The 20358-nt window shown below is 38.9% G+C and overlaps 1 protein-coding gene across 1 annotated transcript in view; it reads left to right on the forward strand.

The window, feature by feature from the left end:
• The window catches only part of myt1lb (myelin transcription factor 1-like, b), a 251762-nt gene that overhangs the window by 77218 nt on the left and 154186 nt on the right, over positions 1 to 20358 (forward strand). Inside the window, exon 2 of the mRNA XM_041812908.1 lies at positions 7064 to 7177. The gene's annotated coding sequence lies outside the window, so the exon portion shown is untranslated. The remainder of the gene's footprint in view (positions 1 to 7063; positions 7178 to 20358) is intronic.

The following is a 20358-nucleotide window of genomic DNA, read 5'->3' on the forward strand; positions in this document are numbered from 1 at the left end:
ATCCTGCGTATACCAGAGACATGGTTTTAAGTTACTGTGTCCTCAGTTATGTTGTAACTTGAGACTGAGTCAGTGGGGGGCTGTACGGTGGTGCAGGGGTTAGCGCTATCACCTCACAGCAATAAGGTCCCTGGTTCGCTTCCCGGTCAGGGACTTTCTGTACTTCCTGTGCACGCATGGGTTCTCTCTGGGCTCTCTGGCTTCCTCCCACCACCAAAAACATGCTTGTTAGGTTAATTGATGACTCTAAATTGGCCGTAGTTGTGAATGTGAGTGTGCCTGGTTGCCTGGTTGTGATTGACTGACGACCAGTCCAGGGTGTACCCCGCCTCTTGCCCAATGACAGCTGGGATAGGCTCCAGCCCCCCCCCCAAAGAGATAAGCGGATGAATCAGTGTGGTTTTAAGTTTCGTTTCTCTACTGCTGTGTTGTGTTAAGTAGCTGTTGAAAATGTTACATTTCCTGATATGACTTTTTCATAATATAAACATTTTAACAACAAAACAACGGGAAATAAAATGAAACTTGAGTATATTCAATATGAATATGAATATTTTGTCAGACAGAAAACTGAGCTTCAATGGAGTAGGGCTACTTTTAAGTCACAGTATTTACAGCAGCTCATTTGACCATGAGTCAGAGCCACAGCACATAGTCATTAGTTGAAACACTCTTTAAACAGGTAGAACTCTTGTGATTAAAGTGAATGCTGAGAAGTCTGTGCTGTTTGGTTCTGAGTCCGCCTTGCTCTGCTCTGCAAATTTCAGAGCCGAAATTTGCCGAAGACATGGACTCAATGTGGACTGATGGCCATCGCTAGTCCCCCTGTTATGCTTCTTTTGTTCACCTGCCACAGTCACCGGCAGGTTCAGCTGTCAGTGTCGTCAAGTGTTGCTTCATGCATACCCCCTTATATTTAAATCGTTAATGACAGTATTACCAAATCCATGTGGTGGTGTTGGTTTATTGGTTTACTGGTTTACCATCCACCCCTGAGGGACTGTAAGAAAAAAAATATGCTTTTTTCACTTTCAGCACTAGAAAGGAACAAAATACAGCAGTGGTGTTGAGTTGTCAAAGTATGTCTGCTACACTTCCTCCTACTTGGGATTTATGATGTCTGTGGATCCATTAGAGTCTATTTGTACGGGGTCACTGTGCAGGGATAAAACTTCCTGTTAGATTTGATGTTAACTGAGTAACTGTGTTTTTTGCTACTGGCAATGGACATGGTTAATGTTCAGTCCTGCACTGTATCTTCTTCTGGTGTCCATTAATACTAGTTCCATTTGTCATTTCTTTAGGTCTGTCTTTCTTGGTTTTTGAGCTCTTGCCACCATCTTTATGATACACACACACACACACACACACACAGATATAGCAGGGAATGTGGGTTGTGTCCTGATGAAGAGTCAGAGAGCTGTGATTTGTCATCAGCCTCCACATGAAGACCTTCATCAGAGGACAGACCCATCACTTACACTCTGATTATAATGACCAGGGGGCCAGGGATGAGCCTGGGTGTGTGTGTTTGTGTGTGTGTGGATTCAGGGATTGCTTTTGTTTTGTGGTGTATAAGCAGATGAACCTGAATTGGGCATAAAACATTTCTATATTTACCAGATACATTGGGAATATTTAGTACTATGTTATTTTTTTTTAAATAACATTTTATCTCAGGTTATTTTCAGGCATCCAGAAGTAGACTTGTTGATGTGTTTCAGATCATTGTTGATGGCCGGACATTCTCCTTTGGGATTTTCTGGTAGACGGCAGAATTCATGGTTCCACTGATTACAGCAGGTGGTCCAGGTCCTGAAGCAGCAACACAGCCCCAGAGAATCACACTACCACCACCATGTTAGACTGTTTAAGTGATGTTCTTTTATGGAATGCTGCGTTAGTTTTATGCTGGATGTGACGGGATGCTCACCTCTTAAAAAGTTCGGCTTTGTCTTATTAGTCCACAAAATATTGGGGATCATCAAGAAGTTTTTGCCAAATGTGAGGTGAGCCTTTGTGTTCTTTTTGGTCAGCAGTGGTTTTGACCTTGGAACTCTCCCATGAAGTCATTTTTTGCCCAGTCTCTTTCTTTATGGTTGAATCATGAACATTGACCTTCGCTGAGTCAAGTGAGGCCTGCAGTTCTTTAGATGTTGATCTGGAGTATTTTTTGACCTCCTGGATGAGTCATTAGCTGCGTTTCCATTGCATTTTTTTGCAAAATAAAAGTGATATTTCTTAAATTTTGACTTTGAATGTGTTTCCATTGCTGCAACAAAGCTGGACGCCCAAAACCTGTTGCATGTTGGTACGGTTATGATTACATCTACAGCGGTTGCCTTGAAAATTCTGAACAAAAGACGAAGGCAACGGATGATAGTTCAGAGGCAGAGTCTGTATGTATGGCAAAAGCCATGTATAAGGGTATAAGTATGATGTTAAGAAAAGTCTCGTCTCCTCTTCTGTCTGTACATACCGCACCATGTAGTCTGGGAGTGAACTGGTCATATGACACTGTGTGTTATGTCCTGTGACTTGTAAATGTGGAAAAAGAGTTTCCATTGCACTTTTGCAACATACTTCTATATCGAAACATCTGAAAAACAGAAAGCATAGAATATTTAAGAAGTTTTTGAAATTACCTTTTTTTAATTGCTATATTTATATTTTGGTTAATGGAAACGCAGCTACTGATACACTTGTGGAGAAAATTTTGTCAGGCTGGCCACTCCTGGGAAGCTTCACCCCTGTTCCAAGTTTTCTCTATTTGTGGATAATGGCTTTCACCATAGTTTGCTGAAGTCCCACAGCCCTAGAAAGGGCCCTTTCCAAACAAATGTCAAGGACTTTGTTTCTCATCTGTTCTTGAATTCCTTTTCATTAGGGAATGATGTGTTGCTTTTTGAGATCTTTAAGCCTACTTCGTTTTGTCAGACACGTTCCACTGAAGGTGTTTTCTGATTCAACAGGTCTGGCAGTGATCAGGTCTGAGTGTGGCTGGTTAAATTGAGCTCAGCTTTCCAATAACTGTGGTTAATTCATGATTTAATGGAAAAATGCTTGTTCAGAAGCTTTTATTTCTCAACCTAAAGCATGCAAATATTAAGTCTTTTAAGGTTTTACTGTACTGCTTTCAAAATAACTCTGTTTTGTCCAACAAAAAAAGTTTTTTCTTTTTGAAAATAGATGTACTTCTATGAAGACTGAATTAAGTGGCACTTTTCTAAACCTCTACGCCTTTCTGCAGGCACTTTTTAAGTAAATTTCCAAGTTCTGCTTCATACCAAAATAATTGCAACCTTTAATGCAATTTTGTATTTGCACAGCCTGACATTGTGATTATTACTGTTAATGACCCTGTAAAGTGAAAATGAATCTGTATTCAGGTTTGTTGGACGACAGGCCACTGTGTTATGAACCCCTAATTCAAATTTCAGTCAACTAAAACATCTCTAAATTTATAAGATTAAGCTTCAAAATCATTAAAAATGAGACAGTAAAATCTGCTCCAGGATGGTGTGGGCGTGTCTGTTGTATGAGCTGAAGCCACGCCCACTCAGGAGAAATACGATCCTCTCAGATTTAAGAAAAATTTTACAATCCGAATATTGACCTTATGATAGGAGTGCAGCGGCCTGGCTCTGTGCCAGAGAAGAGACAAAGTCCATTTTTCTGGCTCAAATCTCTGTTATGATGCTTTAACACTAGAACCGCCATGAATTGCTACATACCTAAAACAACCAACGGGTCATATTTACCTGTCATTAAAGTGCCTTGATTTCCATAAGTAGCTCTGATTAAGGACTGTAAGTTAACCACTGACATTGAACACAGATAGCAAACTAGATCACTGCTGGAAGATGATCTGTCGCATAGAAAATTGTATTTGGGCTGATTGCTAATCCTGAAACTTCCTCATCACTGCATTCTTCTCCATTTAAAGCACTAATATTACCTTTTGACATTTAACAATGGTAAATGTTTTTTTTTTCCCGTTTTATCCATGTTGAAGGTTGATCTATGACTATTGATTAGGCGTTGCTGCAGTAGAGAGAACGTATTTCCAAAGCACCATTTATTGCTGGTGTAAAATAAAACAGTGGGAAAATTTGGCATGCATGGGGGTTGTAGATATGAATGTCCATGAACAAAATTTGGGTTTAGGCAACGATTTATTTTTATGACACCAGGTGCTACTTAACAGGCTTTTAGGAAATGTCAAAAACTGACAATTAAAAAATGTTTAAAATTGTAAACACATCAAGTAAGATACAATTAAGGAACAGCCTTGGGTAAATTTTACCCATTGGCAGTTCTAGTGTTAAAAGATCCATAGACCACTGTGGCTGATAGATTTGGCAAATTTACCTCACAATGAACAAAATAACGGCATTTGCATACTGTGGGCTCATGACATCATGAGCCCACAAATTGGCCCCGCCACAGGAAACCAAGCCAGAAAAAAGGTGAACAACTTTCTAACCATCTAAATCCAGAATTCAGTCACATGTAGATCTCAGTGTGTTCTCATGTTTGCAGCAACCATATTCCAACATATCTAGAAAGTTAAGACAAATTTTGGATTTCGGTTTACAGGGTCTTTAACCCTCAGGCATCACTAGGGACATTTTTGTCCATTTGGGCAATTTTTTCCTCTTTCTCTGCTCACCATTTTGGCTGTGTTAGTGCATATGGTCTAATTTTTTGCATCAAATTTTATTTGGAGGCAAGTTTTTTAATTCAAATTTCAATTGCTCTAATAGGTCAGGGCAACACTATGAAACACATATACTACCCTTTATAGCCATTAAGGACAAAAACGTGCATTTCCAAAAAAAACTGCTATAAAAACTCAACAGATTATTTTTTTCTGCTCTTTTTGTGCATATATCCATTAAACAACAAAACTATCAAACATTCAATCATTTTGAGGATTTTAACCCTTTAAATGCCAGTTTGATTACTTAAAGTCAATGTTGTTTTTTATGAAAAAAGGGAAAACAATGCGATATCTTCCTTAAACCAAATGTTGGATCGCTGGGGCATTATTTCTAAATCCAGCTTGGATATGTCAATGATTCCCCAAAATATTGACTTTGATGCATTTTCAGTTTTTGTGTAGCATCCAATTTAAAATTTATGACCCTTTCGAGTCATTAAGGACAAAAAAACATCCACTTCTGAAACCGGCAATAAAAGTAGTATACATATTTTTTCTGCTTTTTTTGATCAGATACTTTGATCAACTTCAGTTCTAATCAAAACAATCGATTATTGAATCATTTTCAGGGTTTTAACCCTTTAAATGCCAGTTTGATTACAGGTAGGTCATATTTTTTCTAAAAAACACAGAAAACAGTATTTTCCAAATAACTAATGTTGGGTGGGGGGTGTTCTTTTTAAATCATTCCTGGGTATGTCAAACATAAGCCAAAATATTGACTTTTATGCATTATTAGTTTTTGTGTAGCATCTAATTTAAAATTTACTATCCTTTTGAGTCACATGTGGACAAAACCATCCCGTTTACTCCCATTCAAACCACATTTTTTGATCTGTAAGTAATCAAACTGGCATTTAAAGGGTTAAAATCCTCAAAATGATTGAATGTTTGCAAGTTTTAAGCACAGCTGAAGTTGTTGAAGAGATTTCTGCAAAAAGAAAAAGAAGAAAAAATATCAATCTGTTAAGTTTTTATAGCAGTTTTTTTGGAAAGTGGACATTTTTGTTCTTAATGGCTTTAAAGGGTAGTAAATTAAAGTGATGCCTGAGGGTTAAGGTTGGGTTAGGATTGGGTTAGGGTTAGGTTACTCATGCAGCACTAGTTCACATTCTTTTCAATGGCAGCTTTCACCAAATATATGAACTTGTTCACAAAACCGCCCATGCCTTCAACATCATCTTTGGTTCTTGTTTTGATTGAAAGCAGTAGCAGTAAAGTAAACGTGTGCCTTTAACTTTATACTTGAACGTTTTTCTGCAAGCTTCATATAGAATAATCAGATATGCCACTGCCAAAGTTCAGAGTGTGGTATCGCCCTCATTAGAATAGTTTGGTGCATGTGTAAAATCATAAAAGAGGGCAGGACTGTGGCCGTATTTAAAATGTTAGTGAGTGACCCGTTGTTTTCTGCTATCTTTTTACAACTCACTCACAGCCACTGTTTTCATTTTGGCTGGGGATTTTATTCACACTACAAAGGAAGTGGACAAAAAAGGTGGAAAACAGAGGTGTGCGTGTGATGAGGGGTAAAAAGACCCCCTGCTGCTTCAAAGTAAAGTTTGTGCACATAACCGCTACCGCTCCTTTTTTACGTAACACACACCAGGCAGCATGAGCAGGCCTCTGTACGCTGATGGGTGTGTTTGTCCTCAGGGAGCTGGTATTGTTTTGATTTAAGCTGCTTTTAGATAAACTGGGCACTGGTTGTGTACGTGTGTGACTCTGTGTGTATTCTATGTGTTGTGAGCCGTCTGGTGGGCTCCTTATGGGGGCCTTCATTCTTTTTGATGGTCCCTATACACCATCAACACCTCATCTGTTCTCTGCCACATCCTCTCAATTAGCAGCAGTGGAAGTAGAAAAAACAAAGACACTTGCACCTGCAACTCCTCACCTTCTGTTTTTTATTCGTTCTTATGTTAAAGGTTTTTTTTTTTTTTTTTTTTTTTTTCACTGAGTAGGACATCGACCCTGTTACTCACTCCCCCCGCCTCCTCTCCTCTAACCCAGCAAACGATGGAGAGCTGAGGAGAGAAATCATGGAGGCTGGCACGGATCATTAGCTATATTTGTCCCCACTTCCTGCAGAAGATGATAGATCTAGCTAATTACCCCATGTTGCCAAGCCTATCGCACACGACAAGCGGCCGTCGTTATGGCGGAAATCAACGCTCGCTTGGCGCCTGCCGCATAGCTGATGCTATATGACTATTCATGAGCCTGGAGTCAAAGGAGAGGAGGAAATTTCAGATCCTGTCACGGCTGTATGTGAATGTGATTGTTCTGGAAATGATTTTAATGATGCATGTTCTCCATCTTCTGCTTCCCTCTGTGTAGAAAATGAGTTTGGAGGAGACGTGGTGAGCCGATTCTCTGCAGCTGAACGTCAGTGGGTCACGGTGGAAGCAGAGGTCTGGACAGAGAGCTGTCTCAACCCCCAAACCATTTCAGGTAGAGCATTATGTCCTCTTTCCACACAAAAAACATGTCCACAAATTTGTTTTATCATGTTCAGAGGCTCATTCTCATGCAGTCATAGACCTGAATTGTACATTAGTTGTGAAATATTGGCAAAACCTACAGCATTAACATGAAAACCAAACTTCTTAAAGCAACAAGTAAATAGAAATTGAATTAAAAAAAAACAAATAAAAAAGGTAAATCACATCTCATTTGTAATGAGCCTTCTTAAAAAAATCAAGATGTTCCTCAACCTGTCTATTGACAAGGGATCCATAAACATCCTGTTATTCCACCTTTGAAAGCTTTTGCAGGATGTTGCATTGCACACATTGCAAAGCTTTGTTGCATCTAGTCTGTATTTTATCACCCATGAGACTACTGTGTCACTTGTGACTTCTCAATGCACCCTAATGCACTACTCTGACCCAAATATTGATGTATTTCTAGAAACTAGAAAGGCACTCGGAGAGCGCAGACCTCCACCATTAGCCCTATCCCCCGATAGTGAAGAATCCTTTAGAAAGTTCCTGGATCCAGACGGTGATCCAGATCACTCCCAAAATCTAATGAGTTCTTCCTTATGCCATTTCTGACATTTCCTGAAAATTTCACCAAAATCAGTCCACAACTTTTTGAGTTATGTTGCTAACAAACTAACTAACTAACTAACTAACAAACAAACTAACTAACTAACAAACTAACAATCAAATGAACTAACTAACAAACTAACAAACAAACAAACTAACTAACAAACCCACCCGATCACATAACCTCCTTGGCGGAGGTAATAACAAAGAGGTCACATAACACAGAACAGAACAGAACCGATAAAGGTTTGGCAAAATATGTCTTTCAATTTTGGATGTGTTAGAATGTCAGCTCTCCTTAATTTTGACTTTGTGTGACTTTAGTGTTATGGTAGACAATGAAAGGATTATTCCGAAGTTTGATAAGACAAATAAAAGAATTTGTGCCATATCTGAGCATCTTAGATAGAGATATTTATTTCTACAACAGAGATATTTATTGTGCAGAATGTGATTAAGTTTTGAATTGACATATATATTTTTTAATCTCATGAATGCTGGCTATTTTGCCACCTGAAGCCAAATTCACTCTCAGTGAGTATTACCACTAACCTGACACGCCAGATGGATTTATTCCACACATCCATCTGGAAAACTTTCAATACTAAGCGTTTGGGAAAGGGCAGAGGATTTACTAACTTTACTAACATTCTCCAGTTTTTTAAAAGGAAAATTGCCATTAAGCAGACCTGGGTCTGTCTCCTCACTCATCACTGCTGGCTGTGTCTGACCCCCTCACCTCTTCACCCCCAGGCACATAAACATCCGCGCTGAAGGACTAAGGGAGCAAATTGTGGTCAAACTTAGTCATTGTTAAATTGTGTTGTTATTTTTTTTAACGCGTTAAGGTTTCAAGATAAATCACAAACATTAATGTTAACAGCCCTAGTTTTTATTTAAACAGAAAGTAACGTACCCTTAGCTTGAGACTGTAAAAACATGAAGTAAAACTAGAACAAAGAACACTTAACTGAGAAAGCCTTGTATCCTTGTTTTTCACTTTGTCAACTAAATATGAACTCCTAAGAAGTGTAAATGCTCTGACATGACCCGGAGTTAATTAGACGTCAGTAAGTCATTTTGTACTTGCACTCCTGCATCTCTCTGTGTTTTAGATTTATTTGATAGAAGAAGCACTTTCTTAGAGCTCCAAGTCATGGCTTCAGACTACAGGAGGGCAGTACATCACTCAAATAATCAGTCTACAAGTTAACATGATAAAACAAGGTTTTCTACTTTGTTTGATACACCAATCCACACACTGGGAAGAATTATTTCACATTGTTCAAATGCAAAATAACAGAATTTTAGAGATGCAATTAAAGTTCAGATTAATTGTGATTAACTGTCGAAATTCAGCAATTAACTGCATTCCAAACAATACATTTAATACCAGAAACTTAAAATAAAAATACTTATTTTAGCCAGTTCTGAGTGACCCTGACTTTGAGTAATAAAAAAAGCATGAGCCACATTATTATATTTTGCTAGAAAGTGCTAGAAATCAGGGTTTAATTGCTGCTCTGACACTGTAGCAGCTCTGAACTGTGTTTGATTGTAGCGAATGCACTTTTGCTGTAAGGCCTAAAAGGAGAATTTACCATCAGTAAACAAGCTTATATTTAAAGAAAGAATAAACTATAATATCAGAGGCGTTCACCCGCATGTACAGGCTGTATATTTGGCTTTCTAGTTTATTATTCAAACCAAAATAAGTCTTTTAGCATTAAGTAGTAGTTGCATGTAGAAACCCTTCACCTCATTCTTTGTAACTGCTCTCTGTTATTACCGCTGAGAAATCCCTGTATTGTATTTAAAACAGATTTTTTTTTGTACTCTCAACGTTTCAAGCCCTGCACAGCTGCTGTCGCCCAGCAGAGCCATTTTCCACACTAGTTAGGAATCACTCCTCAGATTTGAGTCTCTCTTTCCATCTCCATCACCCTTGCTCGCGCTCTCTCTCACTCTGACTGTCAGCGCCCACTCAGATGCTATCTCCACAGCCCTTCACACTCATTCAGATGCACTTAGCATCGGTTTGGCACACATGTTTACTGTCACTGGATGATGCACGGCGTAAATACCTATTTGCACTGAAATTTGATAGTGCCTGGGCAGGTTTTGGTGGCATCCTACTGCTTCACTGTACAGCATACCAATGTGAAAGCATGCGTGTGTGGCGGAGGGTGGGGCTGGGCGCCATATGCCTGAAACGCACTCTCCCAAAACTTCAAGGGGAAAACAAAGGGAAACTGATAACGATGTGAATTGTTGTGACAGATGTCTGAGCAGCAACGCCCCCCACCACAACCAGCAGAATCACACAAAAACCCACACTAGCATTCACGCGCATTCATACTGAATGCTTGTTCTGTCTCAGTGCATTTCACAATAAAGGCTGCATCACTTATCAGGTTTCATTCAAGGTAATATCCCCATTATTCTTTATCAAACAGCAAGAGTCCTCCTCTTTCTGTATGACTTTTTCTGGTGTCATTCATGTTTATATAATGATGAGAGCTAGATAACTAGAGGCCCAGCCACTTCTGTGTGCAAGAAAGAAATATATCAGCTTTGAAGATGCAGCTGGCATTTTAGTTGCTCTTTTCAGCATTAGGTGCTAAATTAAGTTCAGCTGCAATACCAATCAAAGTATTTGCAATTGTCCATCAAAGCCTTGCTCTTTTAAATCTTGTAGATGGTTTGCATTCGGAATGCAAGCTTCTGCTCATGCGTTGTCTGCTGCACATTGTACCACATGGATTAAGATTCATCCCTGCAATAACAGACGAGAAAGCATACTTCTGGAAATGTATTTATAGGTCATTTCAAGATCTAAAACACAGGAAAAATGTTTCTCAGGTTAGTTAAACCTATGTGAAGTGTTACATACACACCTTTAGGGGGCTTTCACATTAGGCTCAGTTGTTTCGAACCGCGCTATGGCGCGATTCCTCCACCTACCCCTTTCCCCCGCTGGCTTGCTTTCACACTAGCAACATTGAACAGTGCCCAGGCCCACTTGCGTCTGTACTCAGTCTGAACAGCAGGTGGCGGTATGCATGTAGCTGGTTTACAACCCCGCGAAGGTGGAGTAAGAAGAAGTCATGACCTGAGCGAAGATTGTTTTTGTTCTGACCCGGCAAAAAAGTCCATCCTGCAGCCATGGATGATTTAAAATCACTTTCTAAGATGCCAGCATCTTTGCTCTTTGTATCTGCACATCTGTGTGCAGCTCAGAGGATTAAATGGGCTCACACTGCCCAGATACAGCTGTTTCTGAGGTGACAGGAAACTTTAATTGTCTTTGCATCTCCTCTCACTGACTCCAACTTGTGTTCATCTGAAAGGTGAGTCACAACAGACCATTTATTTACTGGATTCTGATGATTTCTGCCCTTTATTGAGGAAAAATGTGAACAAACTGCCACGCTGAGTAAAGTTTAGCTTTTATGATGACGTCAGACGGCTGATACAGCGTTCTGTCCCGTGTCCGGGCGAGGTTGCACTCACATCTCATCCAAACTGAGTCCATTTGCATCACGCCCGAAACCACCTCCCCAAGTGGGCCCGGGCCCGGTGCCCGAGCTCGGTTCATTTGCGTTCACACTACCGAAACAAACCAGACTTTGGGCTCAAGTGCACTCGGATCCAGGACTGGGCCCCTAGTGTGAAAGCACCCAAGTATCTCCAACAGATTTCAAAGACAGAGAAATCTAATCCTTAGTTTTGTTAGTTTATACGGTAACCCTTTGTTAGGATTGACCATGGTCTATTTAAAGTTAATTTTCATCTGCTACAAGGAAGTTGGGCAGCAGATCATTGCCCATCGCGATCAAGCAGAACAAAACATGATGGCATCTTCACTTCAGTAACAGTTTCCACTTCTTTATGTAGCATCTTTGACAAAACATCTACTGATTTCATAGCAAAAATAACCATGCCTTGTATTGGCTCTGTGATTGAAGCTGTCATGACAAGAAATTTCTGTGATAAACAAAATGAAGGTTTTCTCTGGTTTGAAAACTACTGTGACAAATGGGATGATCTTTTTACAGTCTGATATAGAGCCTAGTTGGGAGGATTTAGAAACTGTGTTTTCTTAAACACTGCATGAGCCCAGAAACACTTCCAGAAATCATTGTTTGAATATCCTTCCATCCGAAGTACATAGTATCATCAACATACACTGCAAATGATGTGGTGCTTATTAAGATTAAAAACTTAAGAAGTGTTAGATAATTTATAATTTCTTATTTCTAGTGTGTGACTTTACAGTATAATCTTAAATCAGGCATGATCATATTTTTTTGTCTCAATTAGTCAGGAAGTCCTTAAATTAAGTAAATAACTGTTAAAATACGCTACATTAGTTCTCTCACCCACAGTCTTATCAAAATAGATCTTGTTTCAAGATTCAGTAACAAACTCAAGTTGCTTGATTTAAGAATCACACAAAAAGCATCAATAAAAATGAAATTTAGCAGAATTTAAAGAAGACTGAGCAGAATACCCCTGACTTCAAACACATCAACATCAACACATCACAACAACGTAGGAAAGAAATGATATAGCCTGAATTCAGTAGAAACATTAAGATGTATGGTCTAAAACTATGGACTGGTTTGAAGTTTTATGGTTTAGTTTTAACAGGATTTAGACTTATTTTAAGATGAACCAACTTGTTTTAAGACACAGCTTTATCATACTTTACTAATATTAAATATTTTTTCACTAAATTTGATAATATTTTATTATATTATAATTGTTCAACTTAATTTGCCAAAAGCAAGAAATTAAAGAAATATATTTTCTTATATTTAATATAGTTCACTTATTTTTAGGCTGTAGAAAGCAACCTCAGCTTAAAACCAGCGTTTTCTGCTTATTTTAACTCTTTTGAAGGGTTCTGCCAACTGACTTATTTCTAGATTTAGCAATTTTATTTCAAGGTATCTTATTAAGTCACATTATTTTGCTGCATGGACTGACAGTTTCACTTTTTGAGTACCTTTTTTTCTCAGTTATAGTTTTTTTATCTTACATTTAGGCCCCCCTTTTTGCAGTGTATTCAAAGAATCTGGTCATCTCTGTGTGCAAGGGGCAAGGCCCAAAGGTCAATATTGGATGCGTTTACACACCCGTCTGGTAAACCTTCCATAGAAAGCGTTTGGGAAAGGGCAGAGCTTTTAAAAATAACCTTGGAGGGTGATAGGATGAACGTTCTGTCTGTCACATCTTTACGGGCCAATCAGAGCAACAAAACAGGTGACGTATCCCCGGTCTTTTGTTGCTGCTTGCTTACATCATAACCCAGCCGCCCCGGAATGTTCTGCCCCTTGCCACTGATTGGTCCTGTCACTTTCTAACCGGGCCCAAACGGTTCAGATGGGAGCTTTGCAAGATGGATTTGCCATTGATAAACACAGAAAGTGGCGAATCCATCTGTTTTGCAAGGTTACGTCAGGCCTGATTCTGTTCTGGAATCACTGCACGAGCTCAGGAACACTTCCAGAAATCTTTGTCTGTCAACACAGTTCACCTTGCCATCCACAAATGCAGCTTAAAGCTGTATAATGCAAAGAAGAAGTCATATGTGAACATGACCCAGAAGCGCATCAGTCTTCCCTGGGCAAAAGCTCATTTGAAATGGATTGAGGCAAAATGGAAAACTGTTCTGTGGTCAGATGATTCAAGTTTAATTTTTTTGGAAACCATGGACACTTGTAGCTTGTAATCAGCCCACAGCTCAAAAGCTTAAATATTAATGCTGGAGAGTAAATGGAGGTTTCATAGCTCATGCTCTCATCCAGGCAGCATCACTTTCAGGCCCTCCATACGGTGTATCCACTAAATAAACTGACATTCTGGTTTCAATGTCAAATTTTTTTCATGATAAGGGAGAAAAAAGGGGCCCTATGGGTTTGCACTGTTAGAGATACGAGCATGGTTTGCGTGGAGCATCTCAAACCCAGAAGGACAGTACATGCGGCTTTGCTCCCTCATTATGTGAAGTAAATTCACCATATGGAGTGCAGTTTTTAATGAACACAGCCCTCAATTCAAAATATGAAGTAAACAGCAGAGACAGGCGGAGCTAAGCAGGGCCGCTCTCTACTTTTCATTTTGCATTATTGTTTTGATTGACAGTCCTCTGCCAGCAGAATTTTACATACCATGCATTTAAACCCAGCAAAGAATCAATAATGAATCTGTTCAGATCTTCAGAACGTCAAATATGGCTGGATATCGATGTTGCTGGAAAGCAATGCCATGAATTTCAATCTTGTTGAAAATTATTGCTATGCATATAGGAGAATATATTTCTGCATCAGTGAAAGCTTCAGTAACCATCCTGAACCTGTAAGGCTTGTATCAATGTGACTCTGTGGTTATTCATGTGGGTCTGTAAAGCCATTGATCCTGGGTCTAATTGAGACGCAGACAGAGAAGGAGTGGGCCTCTTCCTAATCCTCAATAAGCAGGCTAACCTTCATTACAGCCGTGACATTTTCCCATGAGGCACTAAGGGAGAGAAGGAGCCAGACAGAATGTGAAGGGCTCTCTAACATATGGCCGGCTGCAGAGGTGTATGCGCTCTTCCTGTTTCAGACTCTTACAAGGAGTGTTAAAGGGAAGAAGTACAGGGGACGAGTGTTTCACTAATTCTGCTGCTTCCTGTTGTTGAGAGAGAGAATCTGACGGCTCAAGATGGACATTTTAGTTTGCATGACGGTGAACACTCCAGCCCAATATGGATGTAAACAAGTCACCGTCATATTTTAGTCAACAGCAGTTTCCTTACAAAAAGGAAAATGTGGAAACAGGTTTTACAGCTTTCTGAAGCACACTCAACAAAAGGAAATAATTGTGATATGTTTGCTTTAATTTTATTATCCCTGGAGTTTTCTCACAGAACAAATATTTTTATTGCAGTGAACATGAAAGCTTCTCTGCATTTATAAACACTGCATGCTGTTACTGCTGATGGGGAGGCTTTACATTTACAGCCGTGGCAAAAATATTTGATAAGAAGTGGAAGAATAACAAAAAATATCATGGCATATTAGACAACCAACAAAAAGCCGCAACAAACCAGAGCTTAACTTGGAAAAATTCATACTTCAGTGTCAAGATTTGAGGTTAAATTCCCAGTACAAACAGTTGCATGGACATCCAAAGCAGAAAGATTCCAGAGCACTGGTTTTTCCACGGCTTCGTGCATTTGCAGCTGTGCCAAGAGTCAGCTATAGCATGGAAGAACAGAGACTTAGACTTTTTTGTGCTTTGCAAATGTTGAGACATCCTCTCCCTCCTGCTCCTCAAATACAGTGCTTAACAATTTTATTAGACCACCCTAACCCTCACCAAAGTAAGGTTTATGCCACAGCTGCCCTAAATTAACAGCATTGGTAATTACCAAAATCCTTTTTTAAGTTTCTGCAATGGTTAATACACCAATATGTAGAAGCTCTTTAACCCAAATGATATTTTTAATGCTAAAATATAATTATTATTGTTATCCATGAATTTTCAAATGTACTGATTTACAAAAAAACTGAAAAAATAGTAAAGCACATTAATATTTCTTGATTAATATGTCAAATTATAGTTATTTACTTGCATTCTAGAACAGAAAATGAGTTTTAGTGGTTGAATGATATGCTTGATTCATTTCTGACTTCTCAGAGAAGCCCAGTGAGCTGGCTCAAATTTGGGTGAATTCAGTTTGAAATCCCTCATTCCTGTTCAAAATGGTAAAACGTGGAGAGCTCACTGAAAATGGAAGAGTCCACATTAAAGCACTTCATGTTGCAAGAACATCTATGAGACAAATATGACAGGTGGTCTAATAAATTTGTTAAGCACTGTACATGAGAGCAGTGGTACTCAACTGGTGGGTCGGGACCCAAAGGTGGTCGCGGGGCAGTTTTCAGTGGGTCGCAACTAGGTGTCTGTAAAAAAAATTGTGGCAAAAAGTCCTGAAGTCCTTAGTGGACCTGCATCGGTACATTTTTTTTCACCCTACTTTACTGTATAAGTGGGTAAATTCAAATGTTTGATCTATATTTTAACTAATTTATCTCCTCTTCTTGTGATGGAAAAGCTACTTTTCCCATGACAATGAAGTGATTTCTCAAGATCTCTGGAAAACTGGCAAAAATTGTCATATAATGATGGGGAAAAAGGGTATAAAACTTGTCACTTTTTGCCACTTCTCTTTTTTAGATCATGTATTTTGGGCCAATCATGCTCAAAACTGCAGCATATTCAATAAACTAAATATACATTGTTGAAAATGTTTTGCAAACTTGGGTCACGATTTGTCGAAAGACAGACTGGTGGGTCCTAAGGCCGGACCAGTCGAGAACCACTGCTTTAGAGAACCTCAGTATGTTGCATGCAGTAGTTCTCAGCTGGTTTCTCAGGACTCAAAAGTGACTTTCAGAGCTGTTTTTAGTAAATTATGAATGTGTAGTTAGGGGGCCGGGGCGTTATACCTTATAGCTCATAACAAGGTAGGAACCCTTCACTCTACAGTAACGCTTTTATAACACAGTGTTCCAAAGTGAAAAAGAGGTAATGCATTTACATGCATATTCAGGTGTTACAGCCCTCCTTCTCCCTCTGAAACAAACCTGTGATGGCAAACTGAACTCATGTCTGAGCAGAAGATCTCAGAAAAATGATGTTATAAATCTCACACATACACACATTTCATCTCTACCCTGCTGGAAGTGTGTTATGCTGCTACTGACGAAAGCACATTTTCTGATATGGACCTTCACAATTAGAGAATTTTGAGAAAAATAGCTACAGGTGATATTCTGAAGAATTTGATGGAAATAATGTGTTTATCATTGATTTAATTTACTTTCCTCTACAAACGACAGAGTATACAGGTGCTTTTCTGACCTCATTTAACGCCACAGTCTGGTGCTTTTACTCATCATGAAGTTAAAAGTAATCATTCATCAGTTAAACCACATCTAAACTGTTGTGGGCTGTTATAAGATGAGTTGCTGCAGTGCTGGGCTTAAGACAAATGCAGTCATATTGTGTTACAGTCCCAGACAGGCTGACGGAGACGCTGTGCAAAGTGAGAGCAGTCGCTGTGGAATTGCAAAAATCGACAAGAAAGGGAGCGATTTGCTCCTCAGTGCGTTTTGCGCGTGGATACTGGCACAGATGGAGCATGCTGAGATTGGAGGTCAGACTGTGTTTTTGTCACATGCCTCCCATGTGCTCTACAACACGACAACACACATTTAAACCAGTGATAACAGTGTTGCAAAAATCCATTATCTGGCAGAAATTATACTGGTGAAAGGAGTGGTACCAGAATACCGTCCACCACCACTACCTAGGAAATAATGGCGCAAAAAGTCTTTAGATGTAAGGAAGGCAGTGCTTTAAGTGGGCTGGTATGCAGCCGTACTCAGTACCAGCACTCCTCAATTTGCCCCTAAGCGTACTGGGACTTCTTCCAATGTACCGGCACTTCTCAACAGTTGCTGGTCCGCTCTCCTGTCCTCTCCACAGCTGACAGCTTTAATGGATTTAATTCATGACAGCATCTAAAAAGATGCATTCTGTGGCACACAACACTCTTTCAGCTGTGTACCGTGACGTTTTTATCTGTACGCGAATCCAGATGAACCCACCTGCCACTGTTGGAGGGAAACTAGAGATTAAATCGTTCAACTCTCCTGGACAGTGACACAGCACATGAGCGCAGCACCTCCTCCACCAAGGAGCTTGATGTTCCACCGACACCTGTTCGTACTGCCGCTGAATGAGACATCAACTCTAACAATATTCAATAACAGTATTCAAAATGACCGATCAGACTGCTGGTGAAAGGATCAAGGGCTGTTTTGCTTAAAGAACAACTGACTCACTGACAAAGGCAAAAAGCCTGAATAATACGGCGGCAAAGTCAGCTCACAGATGCAGCAGAGACTCAGGGTGTCAGTGAGTGGATGGGCTGATTAATCTCTACATTTGGTGACAAAGAACAACTATTAAACTCACTGCATTTGATATTTCTATTTCATTAAAGAGCCTTTTTACTTTTATGTACAGTAGATAATTTTGTTTTAATTTTATATTGTTATTTCATGTTTTTGAAAGATTTATTTGAGGGCTTTGTTTGGAGAGGACAGGACAGCGGGTGTTGTAGGGAATCATGGAGAGAAAGTCAGGAATACTGGGACTATGAATCACTAACAGTAATAGACTTACTGACCACAAAATCATCTATTTCAAATGCTGAGACCAGTGGGGAAATAGGATTTCATTTTTCTTATTTTAAGGAGCTGTATTTTTTAATAGTGTGTCTTTCCCACAAACATGTAGTTTATTTTCATGTAATTTTCCATGTCCATGTTGACACTGATCAGCTACTGTTAATAAAAGTGACAGCGAGACATTTGCTCCATGTGGATTTGACTTAGAGGTGACTGCTTTTGTTATTTCTTTGTAGATTAAATTATTCAAATAAAAATCACTTATTGCCATTCAGCTAAATTACTACTAAGAAATGATTTTTGCTCCATACCACCCAAACTAATTTTTCCACTTAAAGCACTGAAGGAAGGCATGGAAGGACATGCATCTATACATTTTATCGCACCACATTTTGCTGTGATAGCCAGTAGATACTGTTTTTCGTGATCTTAACTTGTTTTTTGGGGGGAATAACAAAGCTGCTTTTTTCATCGTAATGTGTTAATTTTAACAAAATGTACACGATTTAATGGGAGAAAGGAGCAAATTGAAAATGTATGCATGCATGTCCTTCCATGGCAACTAAACTGATTCACTTTTTTAACATGTTTGTTTTGTCCTTGCCTCTTTGTTCAGTCACACGTTTTCATCCATTTCCATTTAAACACCAAACTGAAACACATTTTCTAAATGAATTTGAGTGGTTGAAAATAGTTGTAAATATTGTGACATAATCTCTCATTAAGGAGGTGGTGGTGGTGGGTCCTCAGGGCTCCATCTGCAAGATTTAGGTGTGCTAGTCCAACAGAAAAATTTGGTTTGGAGTAATTTCATATAAAACTGTACTTTAAAACGTTGTCTAACTACTTGTAGACATGCCGGCTGACGGTAGACCAACTCTGATTTGCACACAAAACCAAGAGGAGAAAAAGTATTCTCATTAATCTGTTAGATCAAGAAGACTTTCTTTTTTTTTTTAACTTTGACTCTTGAAACCTCAGACATGGTCGTATTAAAAAAGTGACCTTACATTTTTGAGCTGGATCAGTCCAGTCAGCTCTCTGGAGAGTTTTACATGCAAAATTCCATCTAATGATTTCAATTCTCAAAGTGTTGATGGTGAACTATAACAATACAATTAATTGCTTTGATGAATAAAGAACTTATCGGGTGTATTTGTGAAATTATAACATTGCAAAGCGACAAATACAATTATATATTTTTAATGAAAAAAACATAACATTATAACCTCAGGCAGTGTGAGCCGCCTTTTCTGCACAGCTGTGCTAATCTAAATGTGCTGCAGAGAACTATTGAAACAAAGAGCATCATTTTTAAATCACACTAACAATTATTCAGCATTACATTGTCTTTTAGTCACGTTTTATTCTGACATATTTTATGACACAATCCCCCCCCCCCAGCCGTTTTATATAAAAATACTCCATAAGTAAGCAGTCATCTGTTATCAACACCCTGAAACAGCAGCTTATCAACAGTAGACCTAAAAGAATAAAATAGCATATGATGGAAATCTTTTCTACAATAACTTCACATCCTGATGAATGCATTAATGCTGACACTCCTTATAGATATTATTTTTTTAACAGTATGATTCTGGAAATTATACTTTTCTCCCAGGGAATTATTTCTTTCATCACCATAGAAACCATAGATATGCTACATGTAAAATATATACATTTATATAGAGATAGATATATAAGGTCTCTGTACCCAAAAATACTCTGGGTCGCTCCCTGCCAGCTACACTTACAATTTATAAGGTGTCCTCGTCTTTCATCATTTTATTTTTCTCCTGTTGAAACATTTATGGGCATTCATAAAGAAACACCCCATTAAAGCTGAGGGGCTCTACAGTACAGTAAGTGTGGTGTTAATAAATCATGTTTAATAAAAAGAGACATCCACGGCCCTCCGCTGTATAGTCCAAACCCTGAGAGTATGAATATTTAGGGAGATCTGGAAATAACAGGATGACGTTCAACAGCGTTCATGCTCCTCAACAATTTATGATGTGTTGGTGAGGGCAGAGACCTTCCTTTAGAGGGTTAGCTACTCTGACATACATGAGAGAGAGGTGTGAGGGCAGGTGAGGAAAGTCAAAACTCTGAGGAGGACATGGAAGGAAAAAATGGTGCTGTACATCTGCAAAACGTCTATAAAGAAGTGCTTGGGAACACTGTGCTATTTCGATTATACTGGACAATATTGCCATTTGCAATTGTGATTACGACGTGATATATATTAATCATGCCTCCATCCTTCCTGCTGTTGGTTGATGTGAAACAAAATAAAAACAAAATAAAAGTCCTGAAACTTTTATGAAAACAA

The sequence above is a fragment of the Cheilinus undulatus genome, linkage group 18 (assembly GCF_018320785.1).
Source record: "Cheilinus undulatus linkage group 18, ASM1832078v1, whole genome shotgun sequence".
NCBI classification, from domain to species: Eukaryota; Metazoa; Chordata; class Actinopteri; order Labriformes; family Labridae; genus Cheilinus; species Cheilinus undulatus.